The sequence below is a fragment of the Stegostoma tigrinum genome, chromosome 32 (assembly GCF_030684315.1).
Source record: "Stegostoma tigrinum isolate sSteTig4 chromosome 32, sSteTig4.hap1, whole genome shotgun sequence".
Classification (NCBI taxonomy): Eukaryota; Metazoa; Chordata; class Chondrichthyes; order Orectolobiformes; family Stegostomatidae; genus Stegostoma; species Stegostoma tigrinum.
The window spans coordinates 30824529-30841152 of NC_081385.1; positions in this window are offsets into that span (position 1 = coordinate 30824529).

Sequence of the window (16624 nt, forward strand, 5' to 3'; positions counted from 1 at the left end):
TTTTGTTAGTTACAGATATTAGTTTGTTTCAAATTTCACCATTTGCCATTGTGGGACAAAAACCTTAGAACATTTGGCTAAGTTTCTGGATGACAAAGGTAAGGTTGCCATAGTCCCAGAGGACCATGGGGCTGCAATCTCATTCGAGAGAGATGGCCAGTGATCGATTAACCTGAGGGACACCACACCTCAGGCAAGGGGCGAGGTTAAAAAGGAGAGTCCTTCATAGTAACTTCAGCCAGAATTAAACCCACACTATTAGTGTTGTTCTGCATCGCAAACTAACCAGACCAGTTCAATGACATTGCCACTGTCTCGATGATACAAATGTTGAAAATGAAATGCTGTCCCTCAGATATTACTTAAACTGTCTTCCTATTTGCTTGGGCATTAGGCACATCACAATCCTTTTGTTTTTTGGAAAGGTAAACAAAGTTCTGGTGTCCTGACCAAAATCTTTCCCCTCAGCCAAACCCTAATTAACTGTCCTTCAAGTGCTAGTTTCACAGATTGACTCACGTAACATACTGTTTCAAGGCAAATCATTCCTTATAGAGGCCTATAACATAATGAGGAGCATAGATAAAGTGAGTAGCAAAGGTCTTTTCCCTAGAGTAGGAGAGTTCAAAACTGGAGAGTACAATTTTTAGGTGAGAAGAGAAAGAATTAAAAGGAATAACTTTTTCACACAGAGGATGGTTTGTACGTAGAATAAACTGCCAGAGGAAGTGGTGGAAGCAGGTACAGTTACAACATTTAAAAGTCATTGTGATGTACATATCAATAGGAAAGGTTTAGAGGGACATGGAGCAAATGCAGGTAACTGGCATCAGTTTAGTTTGAGAAACCTGGTCAGCATGGACATGTTGGACCAAAAGACCTGTTTCCATGCTGTATAACTCTGATCTGTTGAAACATTTCTGACACCATTCAGCCAACTATCTTTGTATCATTCATTCCTATAGCAATTGAAATTGATTTCTACTACCCTGATGTGTCCCATGGCCCTGTATTTAGCTTGATTGTATATTTATATATTTATTTATACATCCACTTAAAAGATACAATAATCTGTTTCAAAGCACTTGTGATATGATTTTCTATGTTCTAATTTACACACATAGAAATTTCTTTTAATATTTTCCTCATTGTCAATGAGTATAAAATTTATAATCCTTCATTATTGATTCTCCAATGAAAATAAATTATCCTGATTCACTGTTTATATGTGTGTGTATATATTTATATAAAATATATAAAATTATATTTCTTATAAAGTTTCTATTAAATGACCTCTTGCCTGTTTCACTGGAAATAAATGACATGGTATTATGGATATGGGAGAGGGTGATAAATTAAAATTGAGGTTGAATGTCAGCCATAAACCTACCATGAAAGCACGGGCTTGAGAAACAGCATGATATAATTACAGCCATTGTTCAGTACAGTGTAAGAAATTCAATTCCCCCACTTACTAAAAAACCAACATGTTCCCAGATATGTTTCCTATTCCTGTTTTATATTTTTGAAACCTGAAAGGTTGCCCACACAAAAAGCTTAATGCCACACTGGATGGTCATCTTACTTGCTGGATTCTTGGCTCCTTATGCTAACTCTTAGCCATCCTATAAGTGAATGCAGTGTTGCTGTCAGCATTCAAAGGTGTTAGACATGCCTCACTTGTACCACCCAGACTGCAGAGTCACTATGTTAAGGATTCATATACCACTCTAGAATCTTGGCTGAAACTTCATGATAACGATGAAGGTTAATGATATCTTATTATTTGGAAACTTGGATTCTACAGTAGAGGTCAGTGTATTCTTGGTTTTCAGTTCTGTGAAGTCCCTTTTCTTTTAAGGGTCAGAAACTCATTTTTTCAAGCATGAATCAAAATAGCTGTTTAAAGAAATCAATTTGTCCTGTACCTGCAACTACCAATTCCTCTAGCAGCTCATTCCATATAAGAAAGGCCTGTGTGAAAAAGTTGCCCTTCAGGTCCTTTTTAAGGTAGACGTCCAAGCATACTACCTGGTGACATTGTTGCAGGACATAGAACATAGAACAATACAGCATAGTACAGGCCCTTCAGCCCACGATGTTGTGCCAAACTTTTACCCTAATCCTAAGGTCTATCAAACCTCCACCCCTACCTTATACTATCATCCATTTGCCTATCTAATGCCCATTTAAATGCCCCTAATGAGGCTGACTCCACTACCGTCTCCGGAAATGCATTCCACGCCCCAAACACTCCTTCCTGTGATGTCTCCCCTATGTCTGCATCCTCTCACTTCAAAAATATGCCCCCTTGGAAGACCTACCTCCACCCAAGGAAAAAGTCTCTGGCTGTCCGCTCTATCGATATCTCTGATCATTTTCTACACCTCTATCAAGTGACCTCTCATTCTTCATTGTTCTAAAGAGAAAAGCCCTAGCTCTTTCAACCTTTCCTTGTAAGACCTCCCCTCCATTACACAGGCAACATCCTGGTAAATCTCCTCTGCATCTTTTCCAATGCTTCCATATCTTTCTTGTAATGAGGTGGGAGAAGTGTTTGTTAAGTTATGTTTTGACAACCTAGAGAAGGATCAGAAGAAAAAAATCTATGCCAGCAGAAGAGCAGTTTTGATTTAGCAGTATCCAGGCCTTCAGAAGTGGGAAAAATTCTTAAGATGTTATGACATCCTACCACCCAGTATCCTTTCCCTTTCCCAGTTGGTACCCGACTATCACACATGCCTTATAACGGTTTTAAATCAGTGTAATCAGATACTCTGGAGTGGGTGGGATTTGAGTTTAGGCTGTCTACTCCAGAGGTAAGGACACTACTACTGTGCCATAACTCCATTTGCTTGAGCCAGAAGGCCCAGTTTCAAGTCCCATTTGCTCCAGAGATGTGTAATAACATCTCTGAGCAGAACAAAAGTTCTTCATTGTCTGAAAGGTACTTTGTGAGACATTCTGAAGCAATGAAGCGCATGCTATAAAGGAATGTCTTTCTGGGAGCATGTTGGTTCTTTAGAAAGTGGGCCAATTGAATTTCTTACGCTGTACTTAACAATGGCTGTAATTATGTAATTGAAATTTCTGAGTGAGTTGTGAATGTGTGTAGATGAGATTACCTGCTCTTTCCAGCTAATTATTAACTTTTATAAACCATTCACTCATAAAGGAAAACTAATTATCTCAATCTTGCCATCTGAGGGCTCATTCTGTGGTTTAATTAGACTTCATTACACTAATTATGTTAAAGCCTTATAACTTCCAAGTAAATAAACTTTGCAGAGTGTTGTGGAAATAAAATTGGAATTTTATGCAAAATCTCATTATATTCATAAAGATTCCTATTTTTACCTCAGCTGCCCGTCAAGTATTTGTTTATTAGACTGTGGAGCTGCTCTGACAAACTTACTTAGTAAAACAGATGCTAATTTAAAATTGTTTCTAATCCTTTTTAGGTCTTAGTCTTTCACCAGTAAATTTGGACACTAAGCCATTTCCTAAGACTCTGCCTTCCTTTTTGTAACCCATCTCAGTTTTGAGTACCTCAGTTGAAGCTATCTAGACCAGCTCTGGATCATTCGCAGTTTCCCTGCTGATCCTGATTTAATCACTCAATTCAGAAATCAGCAACCATGAGCTAGCATTCAGTGTTTACTCTGTGAAATCTACTTTCCTTTTTCTGAGCAATGAGCATGTATGTGGTTCATGTGTGGAATGAACTGCCAGAGGAAGTGGTAGACGCAGGTACAGTTACAACATGTAAAATACACTTGGACAGCCACATGAATAGGAAAGGTTTATGGGCCAAATGCAGGCAAATGAGACTAGTTTATAAACCCTGGTCAGCGTGAATGAGTTACACAAAAGGGTCTAATTCCATGCTGTACACTTCTATGACTATTGTAAAAATCAATATTAATATCTTGTGTGAGTGGGACAGTTCATTCCTCACAGTTCATTGAAGGACCTCTCTTCCATAACCCATCTTTGTAGACCCAGCCTTACGTGGCTTCCTCACTGAATGTACAGTGTAGTCAGTACATCACCAAAAATAGCTTCTATTTCTGTTTCTGACTGGCAATTTCCACTGTACCATAAAGGTACCTTCTTGGTCCACTTCTTTTCCACATTCTCAGTGTTCTGTAATACAGCCCAGCTACAAAGCAATTGGTATTATTAAAGGAAAATAGTGGACTTGCTGGAAATCTGAAATGAAAATTGAAAGTGCTGGAAATCTCAACAGGGCTGACCAGATCTGTGGTACGAGAAACAAAGTGAATGTTTTTGAGTACGTATGACTTTGGAACTCCATTGTGCATTGTTGAAGTCTAGATGACTTTAACAAGCTGAACGTCATTTAAGCAAAGCCTCAGTGTATTCAATAGCATCAAAAGGGACATTCCACCCACCCACAAATGTGACAAGATCTCTGGGTGACTGCTTCAAGTCTAAGTTGAGCTGGATGAGAAAACTCAAGAGATAGCAGTATATGGACATAGAAATTGCAACTTTTAAAATATTAAAATTTAAAAATTAAGCATCCTCCTTCTGCCTTCCACAAACTGGAACTCCCAGCTTCCTGATGCTTCCCACTGAGCAACTGTTGGCCACTGTGATAGCAGAGAACAATGTATTGGGAAGAAGAAACCAGGTGCCAGGAAATGTTTAGGTGGATACAGTCAAGGGAATAAATAGCAGGGGTGTGTTGTTGCCAAGGTCATGGATGCAATACAAACACCTCAATGGCTTGACTTAGTCAGGAAATGTCAGTGTACATCATTTTTACTCTTCTGTAATGCCCCTCCTTCCAGTCCCAATGATTTCTACTTGTTTATTCACACCACTCCGTGCTCCTCCTTCGCTTTCATCCGTGCCAATAAGAATGGTTTAAGGTAACACCTTTCCTTGAAATTTCTAATACATACTCCCCTGCTTCATACAAACATATGTGCAAACATCCTGTAGCATGTGATTCAACACATGCAATGCACAAGATTGTCGAGAGGGATTCTGTATTCCACTGGTAGCAAATCTATAATCTTTAAGGGAAAAGTGTAGCTTAGAACAATTATTTATTTATGAGGTACATTAATTTAAGAGCTGTATGTTGCAGAACTATCAGGATATTATAGGGCTTTAACTTTTGATCTCTAATCAGCCACGTAATAAATTTAGTTGGAGAAGTTCCTACTGCTAACTTCTCATGAGCACCTAACACTAATTACCTTACCCCAAGACACAAAAAGGGACACTTCTCTCCTTGTGGAGTCTCAAACGCAATCGTTTTTCCCAGATGGTCCACCTAGGTCTCCTATAGCTTTTAGATCAATCCACAGCCATTTCCCCACCTTGTAGCTACCTTAGTCTGCATCGCCCATGGCACTGGTTCCTCAGTGTTGTCTAAATTGTCTGGAACTCAGCTACTCCCCACTCCCTGCACCGAAGTCCTGAGTGCTACCAGTTGACTGCTTGCCCCTTCCTGGTTCTCTAATCACCATCTGAGGCTTTATACTCACAGGACCTAACTTTCTGTTCCTTATTTCTTGTTCATTGCCCATGGCCTCGATCTCCCAGTTTACCAACGACATAGCTCCCAGCAAGAAGCACCCCAGAGGAACTGGCATTATCCCCTTCACCATTGCCACTTGCTATCACATACCCAGATACAAATGCAAATTAGGAGTAAGGGTAGGCTACTTCACCACTCAAGTCTGCTCTGCCAAACAAAAAGTTTCTTTTTGGATTAAGTAATGCCCATGATGAAGCGACCGAGTTGCTTTTAGTCATAATGCTGCATTACAGGGTTGGAGAGGAATTCTGCTGATTGTCAACCAAGAGTTTAGGACAACCTCTGCAGAACTTTCAGGTACACATTCAAATTAATTACTCTCTCAATGGGGGAATTAGCTTTGTATGACTGTTATGTTGGAAAAGTTGAATCACAATCATTTATTGCTTGCCATTAGTTTACCACAGCGGTCTACCACTGAGCATGTTTGCAAAAGGCTGCCAATGTACTTTTAATAAAAGAACATCAAGGTTTAGTACACATAAAGGAAAGAAACACTAAGTGTTTTCCATTCTGCAAGAATGATTTCAGACAGTCCTGTTACAAACATCTGAAATAAAGTTTCAACACTAATACCCTCACAAAAACTTTACAGGTACTCAAACTCAGTGCATAGTCACCGTGTCTCCACTTTCATCTCCCTTGTTCAGCTGACACAGCTGTAATTGAATTCTGGAGTTTTCTTTGCTCTGACTTCTACATTTTCAGAACAAACACAAGTGTTTTGCATACCTTCAGCTTCCAGCAGTTTACTATTTTTTGAGTTTTCTTCTAAACCGCTCATGGTTTTCTTTCCCAGCCCTGACTCTTTTGTGACTGCAAGACATAAGCACCTTTTCACTCTGACTGAAGCTGTACACCTTCTGGATGGTTCCATCTTTCTGACTTGCTGTGTTATATGTTACAATCAGTTTGCAGGAAAGGTTCTCCAAATTGTTAAGCTCCCAGCTGATGTGGAATGAACTGGCGCTTCTTTACTCACCCGTCCCCTAGGTTGGTTGCAACAAAGTTGGTTCAAAAAGAATCCCATCCCCTGAGAAGAACTTTCTCCCAGACCAAATGAAGTTATGTTCAAAGGACCCAATTTAATGAGGATTTCTTGAATTAACCAAGGAGTGAGTTTATTAGTTACTAAACATGTGAAGAAACAACAACACAGCACACTTTTACAGAGATTGGGAATAAGAAGGAAATCCAAACAAAGGTAGAAGTTAGAAAAACACTCAGATCAGTCTGAGTTGGTCGTGAAGCGTGGATAATACCTGTTGTGACTATTTCATTGGATAGAGCTTGTAGCATTGGCATTGCTGACTGAGCAATTGATTTTGAGATTCTTCAATTTGCAAGTGAATTAAATCTCTTTTGTCCTGATTCCTTTTGATAGCGGCTAGTCGGTAACAAAGTGAAAGAGCTCATTATTTTCTTCCTTTACCAGTAGTGCAGTGGAGTTTAATGGCTGTTCCCAAGTTGTGACTGTCACAGCACACTAGAACTGCAGCCAATGGTTAGCCAGTGGTTGCTTTCTTTTAAAACAACTTTTCTTGTATATCTCTGGAAGCATAAAATACAAACATGTTTCCAGGACGAGAACAACCTGGCTGGTGGAATGGATGGGAATCTGGTTTCTGATCTGTCAGTGAGAAATCATGAGGAAGGTGGCTCAGTGCCTTGCCAGTCTCACTCAAAATGTGCTCTGCACAGCGGCCGAGGGGTACCCGTGCCCCAGGAAGAGAGGTGGTAGAAGGTGCAACTAGTCGCTCAGTCACAGCAGGTGAGAGATTAATCTCGCGGAGGATGGATATTGGCAGCTGCTGGGAATTGCTGGAGTGCGTGGTTCAGAGCGGGGCGACATTGGGAGGCTCATTCTTGTGTTTGTTTGAAAAGCCTTAAAACCAAAGCGGTTTCTGCAGGAGGAAGGTCGAGGCTGGTCACTCGGGAAGGTAGGGGGTGGGGCAGTGAAATAGACCGATGTATCTAACTCCCCAGGGAGGCAGCTGGATGTGAAGGGACAACTTGGAGCCTGGGGAGCATCCTGTACTGTCCCCTGAACTCTATCAACGATCTCTCGAGATCCACACGAGGTCTGGCCACCATCGTGGACTCAATCCAACTCCGTTTCCCCCCCCCGACCTTCCCTTCGCTCCCATTCCCCATGCCTGCAACACACACACACACCCCACTGCCCCCCCCCTCCCCAGTCACTAGGATTGTGTTGTTAAAATAAAGCCACTGTGCTTGTATTGCACCAAAAAAAGCAGCTCCAGAGGAGACAGCCGCACTGAGCCCTGCCAAATCTTCACCATATCCCCAGACCTCCCCCTCACGGAAGACAAATGGTCAGTCCTAAGCAAGGGGCTCAGCTTTGTCCCCCTCCACCCACACATCAATGAATACCAGTCATGTTTGGACATAGAGCAGTTTTTCTGCCACCTTCGCCTCCACACTTACTTCTTTAACCGGGACCTGAACCCCCGCTCCACTGACCCCTTCTCCTAATTCCAACATAAGCCGTCTTCCTGGACACCAACCCAAGGCCTCCGACCCTCCTTCGACCTCTTCACCTCCAACTGCCGTCGAGACATTAACCGCCCCAACCTCTCCACCCCTCTCACCCACTCCAACCTCTCCCCCACAGAACAGGCAGCCCTCCACTCCAACCCCAACCTCACCATCAAACCCGCAGACAAGGGAGACGCAGTGGTGGTATGGCACACTGACCTCTACATCGCCAAGGCCAAACGCCAACTCTCCGACACCTCCTCCTACCGCCCCCTTGATCATGACCCACCCCTGAGCACCAAACCATCATCTCCGATACCATCCATGACCTCATCACCTCAGGTGACCTCTCACCCACAGCCTCCAACCTTATTGTTCCCCAATCCGGCACGGCCCATTTCTACCTCCTTCCCAAATTCCACAAACTCACCTGCCCTGGCCAACCTATTGTCTCCGCCTGCTCCTGCCCCACCGAACTCATCTCCACCTATCTGGACTGCATTTTCTCCCCCTTGGTCCAGGAACACCCCACCTACATCCGTGACACCACCCATGCCCTCCACCTCCTCCAGAACTTCCAATTCCATGGTTCCTCATGCAGATGGCCTCAAGGCCCTCTGCTTCTTCCCGCTCCGAAGGCCCGACCAGACCCCCTCCACCGACACCCTCATTCGCCGAGCCGAACTTGTCCTCACCCTCAACAATTTTTCTTTTGATTCCTCCCACTTCCTACAGACAAAGGGGGTGGCCATGGGCACCCGCATGGGCCCAAACTATGCCTGCCTCTTTGTAGGTTATGTGGAACAGTCCCTCTTCCGCACCTACACAGGCCCCAAACCCCACCTCTTCCTCCGTTACATTGATGACAGTATCGGCGCCGCCTCTTGCTCCCCAGAGGAGCTTGAACAGTTCATCCACTTCACCAACACCTTCCACTCCAACCTCAAGTTCACCTGGGCCATCTCCAACATATCCCTCACCTTCCTGGACCTCCCTGTCTCCATCGCAGGCAACCAGCTAGAAACTGATGTCCATTTCAAGCCCACCGACTCCCACAGCTACCTAGAATACACCTCCTCCCACCCATCCCCTACTCCCAATTCCTTCGCCTCCACGCATCTGCTCCCAGGATGAGGCATTCCACTCCCGCACATGCCAGATGTCCGCGTTCTTCAAGGACTGCAACATCTCCCCTGGCAGTGGTCGGGAACGCCCTCGACCGAGTCTCCCACATTTCCCTCAACACATCCCTCACACCCTGCCCCGCAATAACCGCCAGAAGAGAATCCCCCTCATCCTCACATACCACCCCACCAACCTCCGGATACAACGCATCATCCTCCGACACCTCCGCCATCTACAATCTGATCCCACCACCCAAGACACTTTTCCAACCCCACCCTTGACTGCTTTCCGGAGAGACCACTCTCTCCGTGACTCCCTTGTCTGCTCCACACTCCCCTCCAACCCCACCACACCTGGCACCTTCCCCTGCAACCGCAGGAAGTGCTACACTTGCCCCCACACTTCCTCTCTCACCCCCAACCCAGGCCCCAAGATGACTTTCCATATTAAGCAGATGTTCACCTGCACATCTGCCACTGTGGTATACTGTATCCACTGTGCCTGGTGTTGCTTCCTCTACATTGGGGAAACCAAGTGGAGGCTTGGGGACCGCTTTGCAGAACACCTTCGCTCAGTTCGCAATAAACAACTGCACCTCCCAGTCGCGAACCATTTTAACTCCCCCTCCCATTCTGTAGATGACATGTCCATCATGGGCCTCCTGCAGTGCCACAATGATGCCACCCGAAGGTTGCAGGAACAGCAACTCATATCTGCTTGGGAACCCAGGAGCCCAATGGTATCAATGTGGACTTCACAAGCTTCAAAATCTCCCCTTGCCCCACTGCATCCCAAAACCAGCCCAGCTTGTCCACTCCCCCCACTCCTTCCCAAAACCAGCCCAGCTCATCCCCTCCCCCCACTCCTTCCCAAAACCAGCCCAGCTCGTCCCCGCCTCCCTAACCTGTTCTTCCTCTCACCTATCCCCTCCTCACACCTCAAGCCGCACCTCCATTTCCCACCTATTAACCTCATCCCGCCCCCTTGACCTGTCTGTCTTCCCCGGACTGACCTATCCCCTCCCTACCTCCCCACCTATACTCTCCTCTCCACCTATCTTCTACTCTATCCATCTTCGATCTGCCTCCCCCTCTCTCCCTATTTATTCCAGAACCATCTCCCTATCCCCCTCTCTGGAGAAGGGTCTAGGCCCGAAACGTCAGATTTTGTGCTCCTGAGATGCTACTGGGCCTGCTGTGTTCATCCAGCTCCACACTTTGTTATCCACATTTACAGGACACAGTTTCCGGTTAAGTGCGTAGGTCCTGCCCTGATTTGCCTTTCCAAGATGCAGGACCTCACAGTTATCTAAATTAACCTCCATTTGCCACTCCTCAACCCATTGGCCCATGTGACCAAGGTCCTGTCATACTCTGTGGGAACTTTTGTTCTCCTCTACACCTCCAATTTTGGTGTCATCTGCAAACTGACCAACCATCGATGATGAGAGGCATAGATAGAGAGGATAGTCAGAGACTTTTTCTCAAGGCGGAAATGACTATTACAAGGGGGTGATTTTAAAGTGATTGGAGAAAGGTATAAGGGAGATGTCAAAGGTAGGTTCTTCACACAGAGAATGATGGGCGTGTGGAATGCGCTGCCAGCAGTGGTAGTGGAGTCAGATACTTTAGAGAGCTTTAAGCGACTCTTGGATAGGCACATTGAGGGTATTAAAATGTAGGGTATACAGTGTAGATTGATCTTTGTACGATAATAGGTCGGCACAACATCGTGTGCTGAAGGGCCTGTACTGTTCTTTATTCTAATCTATGTTCATACCTCCTTTGTTCACGTCCAAACCATTCGTGTAAATGACAAAAGTATTGGACCCAGCACCAATCCTTGTGACATACAGAGATAATGGGAACTGCAGATGCTGGAGAATTCCAAGATAATAAAATGTGAGGCTGGATGAACACAGCAGGCCAAGCAGCATCTCAGGAGCATAAAAGCTGACGTTTCGGGCCTAGACCCTTCATCAGAGAGGGGGATGGGGAGAAGGAACTGGAATAAATAGGGAGAGAGGGGGAGGCGGACCGAAGATGGAGAGTAAAGAAGATAGGTGGAGAGAGTATAGGTGGGGAGGTAGGGAGGGGATAGGTCAGTCCAGGGAAGACGGACAGGTCAAGGAGGTGGGATGAGGTTAGTAGGTAGATGGGGGTGCGGCTTGGGGTGGGAAGAAGGGATGGGTGAGAGGAAGAACCGGTTAGGGAGGCAGAGACAGGTTGGACTGGTTTTGGAATGCAGTGGGTGGGGGGGAAGAGCTGGGCTGGTTGTGTGGCGCAGTGGGGAGAGGGGACGAACTGGGCTGGGTTAGGGATGCAGTAGGGGAAGGGGAGATTTTGAAACTGGTGAAGTCCACATTGATACCATTAGGCTGCAGGGTTCCCAGGCGGAATGAGTTGCTGTTCCTGCAACCTTCGGGTGGCATCATTGTGGCAGTGCAGGAGGCCCATGATGGACATGTCATCTAGAGAATGGGAGGGGGAGTGGAAATGGTTTGCGACTGGGAGGTGCAGTTGTTTGTTGCGAACTGAGCGGAGGTGTTCTGCAAAGCGGTCCCCAAGCCTCCGCTTGGTTTCCCCAATGTAGAGGAAGCCGCACCGGGTACAGTGGATGCAGTATACCACATTGGCAGATGTGCAGGTGAACCTCTGCTTAATGTGGAATGTCATCTTGGGGCCTGGGATAGGGGTGAGGGAGGAGGTGTGGGGGCAAGTGTAGCATTTCCTGCGGTTGCAGGGGAAGGTGCCGGGTGTGGTGGGGTTGGAGGGCAGCGTGGAGCGAACAAGGGAGTCACGGAGAGAGTGGTCTCTCCGGAAAGCAGACAGGGGTGGGGATGGAAAAATGTCTTGGGTGGTGGGGTCAGATTGTAGATGGCGGAAGGGTCGGAGGATGATGCGTTGTATCCGGAGGTTGGTAGGGTGGTGTGTGAGAACGAGGGGGATCCTCTTAGGGCGGTTGTGGCGGGGGCGGGATGTGAGGGATGTGTTGCGGGAAATACGGGAGACGCGGTCAAGGGCGTTCTCGATGACTGTGGGGGGAAAGTTGCGGTCCTAAAAGAACTTGGACATCTGGGATGTGCGGGAGTCGAATGTCTTATCGTGGGAGCAGATGTGACATACAGCTGTTTACAGGCCTCCAGTCTGAAAAACAACTCTCCACTAACACCCTCTGTCTTCTACCTTCGAGCCAGTTCTGTCTCCAAATAACAAAGTGTGGAGCTGGATGAACACATCAGGCCAAGGAGCTTCTTGGGAGCACAAAAGCTGATGTTTCGGGCCTAGACCCTTCATCAGAAAAGGGGGATGGGGAGAGGGTTCTGAAATAAGTAAGGAGAGATGGGGAGGCGGACCAAAGATAGATAGAGGAGAAGATAGGTGGAAAGGAGGCAGACAAGCTAAAGAGGTGGGGATGGAGCCAGTAGAGGTGAGTGTAGGTGGGGAGGTGGGGAGGTAGGGAGGGGATAGGTCAGTCCGGGGAGGGCGGACAGGTCAAGGGGGCGGGATGAGGTTAGGAAATGGGGATGCGGCTTGAGGTGTGAGGAGAAGATAGGTGAGAAGAAGAACAGGTTAGAAGGGAGGGGACGAGCTTGTTTTCTAGCCAGGGCCCTGTAGAAATGTAGCATGACTTCTAGCCCCTTGTATTCTAGTCTGCTAGATATAAAGGCCAGCATTCCATTATGCTGTTTAATTACTTTGGGAAGAAATTCAGCAGTATTTTCGTGAACTATTCACATGGACCTCAAAATCTTTTTTGGATCTACCCTGTTTCTAATTTTATTTTTTCTCCCAAAAATATATATTATTCATAGCATTTGTAGAAGTACTTTTAAAAACATGAAAATTGAAGTCAAAACTACAGAGCATTTCCCACTCTTGAATACTTCAGTTGCGTAGTAATGCTCTTCATATTTTCCATGTATGGTCCATCTATGAATTACAGCCACAGGGAAAAAAATTCAAATTGGAAATGACAGAAAGTCCGACAGAAAAAAACTTTTCACTCCATACCATTTTTGACCATCCTTTCACAGCTGCTAATAATGTTTCAATTGATCTGCTTGACCTGCACCCAGTCTTAACAAACCTGCTAAGAATGCCTATACCTATTTTCCTAAAACACATGCCATCTAAATTATTTTTATTTTATATCTAAATTATTTTATATCTGCCTGGTTCTCAGTTACACTGTACCCCTTTCTTTCAGAAGCAGAAAGCACTCATAGGTCGAACCCACCCACTTTATAGAGAAGGAAAGTTAGAGGAGGGCCTGCAACAGTGCAAGGCCAGTGAACATTCTAGAAGTGATAAAATGGACGAGACACTGGAGATAAATGATGCCTCCTGCACCTTAATCATTGGATCACAAGTGAGGTTCCTCCCTTAAACCTCATTTGCCTTATCTTTTACTATTTCCACCACATTCATGGGAATGGCCAGGCAAACGCTGGACACAGTTACATGTCAATTATAGAATCATGAATCCCTACGGTGTGAAAGCCCATGGAGTCCACACTGACCTTCTGAGGAGCAAGCATCACACCCAGATCCACTCCTTACCCTATTCCTGCATCTCTCATCCTAGACAGTCTGGGCAATTTAGCATAGCCAATCCACCTAATCTGCACATCTTTGGAATGTGGGAGGAAACCAGAGCACCCAGAGGAAACACATGCAGGCAAGGGGAGAATGTGCAAACTCCATACAGTCAGTTGCCTGAAGCTGGAATTGAACCTGTGGTCCCTGGCATTGTGAAGCAGTAGTGCTAACCACTGATCCACTGTGCCACCTATTATGCTGGTCCTTTCATAGACTCAATGTTCTTAGTCATTGTGAATGCCCGCTCAATGTGGTTGGAAGGTCATACAGTTCATTATTCAAACACGGGGACAATGATAGAAAAACTGCACGTATCTTTTGCAACACACAGACTCCCAGAAATGCTGCTTGGCCTGCTATGTTCATCCAGCTTCACACTTTGTTATCTTGGATTCTCCAGCATCTGCAGTTCCCATTATCACTAGACTCCCAGAAATGTTGGTCACGGATAACGGGCTACTGTTTACCAGCAGGGAATCTAGCTTCACTAGATACCAAACTATCCCAGTTCCTATTTGATTATAGGATCACCTGTCATGCAATTACAGGGACAGCTCCAGCAGAGTTGCTAATGGGGAGAAGACGCCATACCAGTTTAAATCTGATTTTCCTATATCTGGGGTGGCAGGATGAAATGGCACCGGGAACGCCAGTCACAAGATTCTGCTAAGTGTGAGAGACAGTTTAGGGGATGAGGTTTGATGATGGCCCTGCATGGGTAGGAGGCATTGTTGATATGAGGTCAAGTCCAGTGACTTACAAAGTTCAGGTAGATGCAACAGCCTTGGACAAGCACATACTCCTTATGAAAGCTGCAAACTCACAAACAGTACAGGAGCAAAATGTACCCAGCCGTTCAGAACAGTCAGAAAGGCTGGCAGAACCTGTGGGGGCCCCCTCTCCATCAAGTGTTGAAGAAACCTCAGAATCTGCATAGTGGATGTTGCTACCTTGATGCCTTTACCACCTGAAGAATGAAGTTCAACTGAGACCCATTGAGTGCAAAAGGCAAGCTACTGTGTGTTACACACTGCCCGTATTCAAGGCAGAGTCGGAGGAACCTGGCCCAGTGCCAAAATGCCCCAGGAGGAGCTACGAGTAAAAGAACTGGCCTATGTCCTCGAACTCAGAAGGGAGGGCTTAAATGGTTGTAATAGGATCGGACAGATGGACCTCATAGGATATGAGTTCCCTGATTGGGGCTGGTAATCTGGTCCAAACAGAGAGCCTGGGCTGACAGATATAAACAGGTGTGCTGAAGGTTCTGTTCACCCTAACACATGGCTCTGAAGGAGCTGGATCAGTGTCGAGGACCTTCCAGATGTACACAGAGGGAGGCAATGGCCCAGTGATATTATCACTGGACTGTTAATCCAGACACCCAGATAATATTCTGGGGATCCAGGTTTGATGGTGGAATTTGAATTCAATAAATGTCTGGAATTAAGAATTTAATGATGACCATGAGCGAATCCATTGTTGACTGTCAGAAACACTCATTAGGTTCACTAATATTCTTTAGGGAAGGAAACTGCCATCCTTATCTGGTCTGGCCTACATGTGACTCCAGACCCACAGCAATGCGGCTGACTCTAAACTGCCCTCTGGGCAATTAGGGATGGGCAATAAATTCTGCCTAGCCAGATACACCCTCATCCCATGAATGAATTTTTAAAAAAAGAAGGATGACTTGGTGAAAGGATACTGGCCTCTGTGGAGTTATTTCAAGAGGTTTTCAGAAATATGTTTGCTGATTTATTATTTCATAATGGAAATCTCTTATTATTAGAAATATCACACCATTGTTTAGCAGAGCACCTTCGGAAATCTGCTATTGCTGTAAATGGCTTATCTTTGATGGATGTGTGCTATTAATGATCAAATTCTACCCACTTGTCATTCCACCAACTCTGCTGTCAGAGAATGACATTTCACTACAACATGCTGCACCTTTGGAGCTTTCCCCCACCCCCTCCACTCCCCAGGTCAACTTGCTTTGCTTTTTATTTCCATTCCTCCAAATCACTTAGAAAGTAAAAGTTTCTATTTAACAGTGTAGTTGGTCACATGAGCCAGTTTTGCTACATCCTCTTGCTGTGTGACATATTTCTATTGGTGGCTGGCTTTCTCTACATTACCACATTGCTACATTTCAAAAGTTCCTTATTGGCTATAACTGACACATGCTGAGGTCAGCAAAGATGCAATATAAGTGTAAATAATTTCCAGTAATCCAAGCTGTTGTTATTATTGCATAAATAACTTGATTGTAGGACCACCTCTCATGCAACTACGGGGTTGTAAATGAGAATAAACTGCTAGAGTTATAAAGTGGTCTAGCTGTACCTTCAGAGTCACTTTTCAGAAAAGGTCAGTACAGCAATGGAACTATCTAATAAAGCCAAATGAAAAGCCGACACAACAATTCTCACTACATTTCAAGCTAATTAGTTGTATGTTGTGGCTTTGAGATGTTTGAGAAACACCATATAATGTGACATTCAATGTAATATTAAGGGTAACCTAGATAGAGACACTGTGTCAATCTCATGAAGCTACAGTGCAGGACTTACGTGCACCAAAGAGCTTAGCAGCAAATGATAGACAGATCTAAGCAACTCTACTATGAATGAGTCAAAACTAAGCTGTGCAGACCTGCCACATCAGTTGTGAATGGTGGTGGACAATAAACAATTAATTGGAGAAGGATGTTCCAGCAATGTGTTGCTGGAAATGCTCAGCAGGTCTGGCAGCATCTGTGAAGAAAACTGGTGGACAGCACATGATTGCAGAAGATAAGGCTGAAGCAATCTTGCAGCAATCT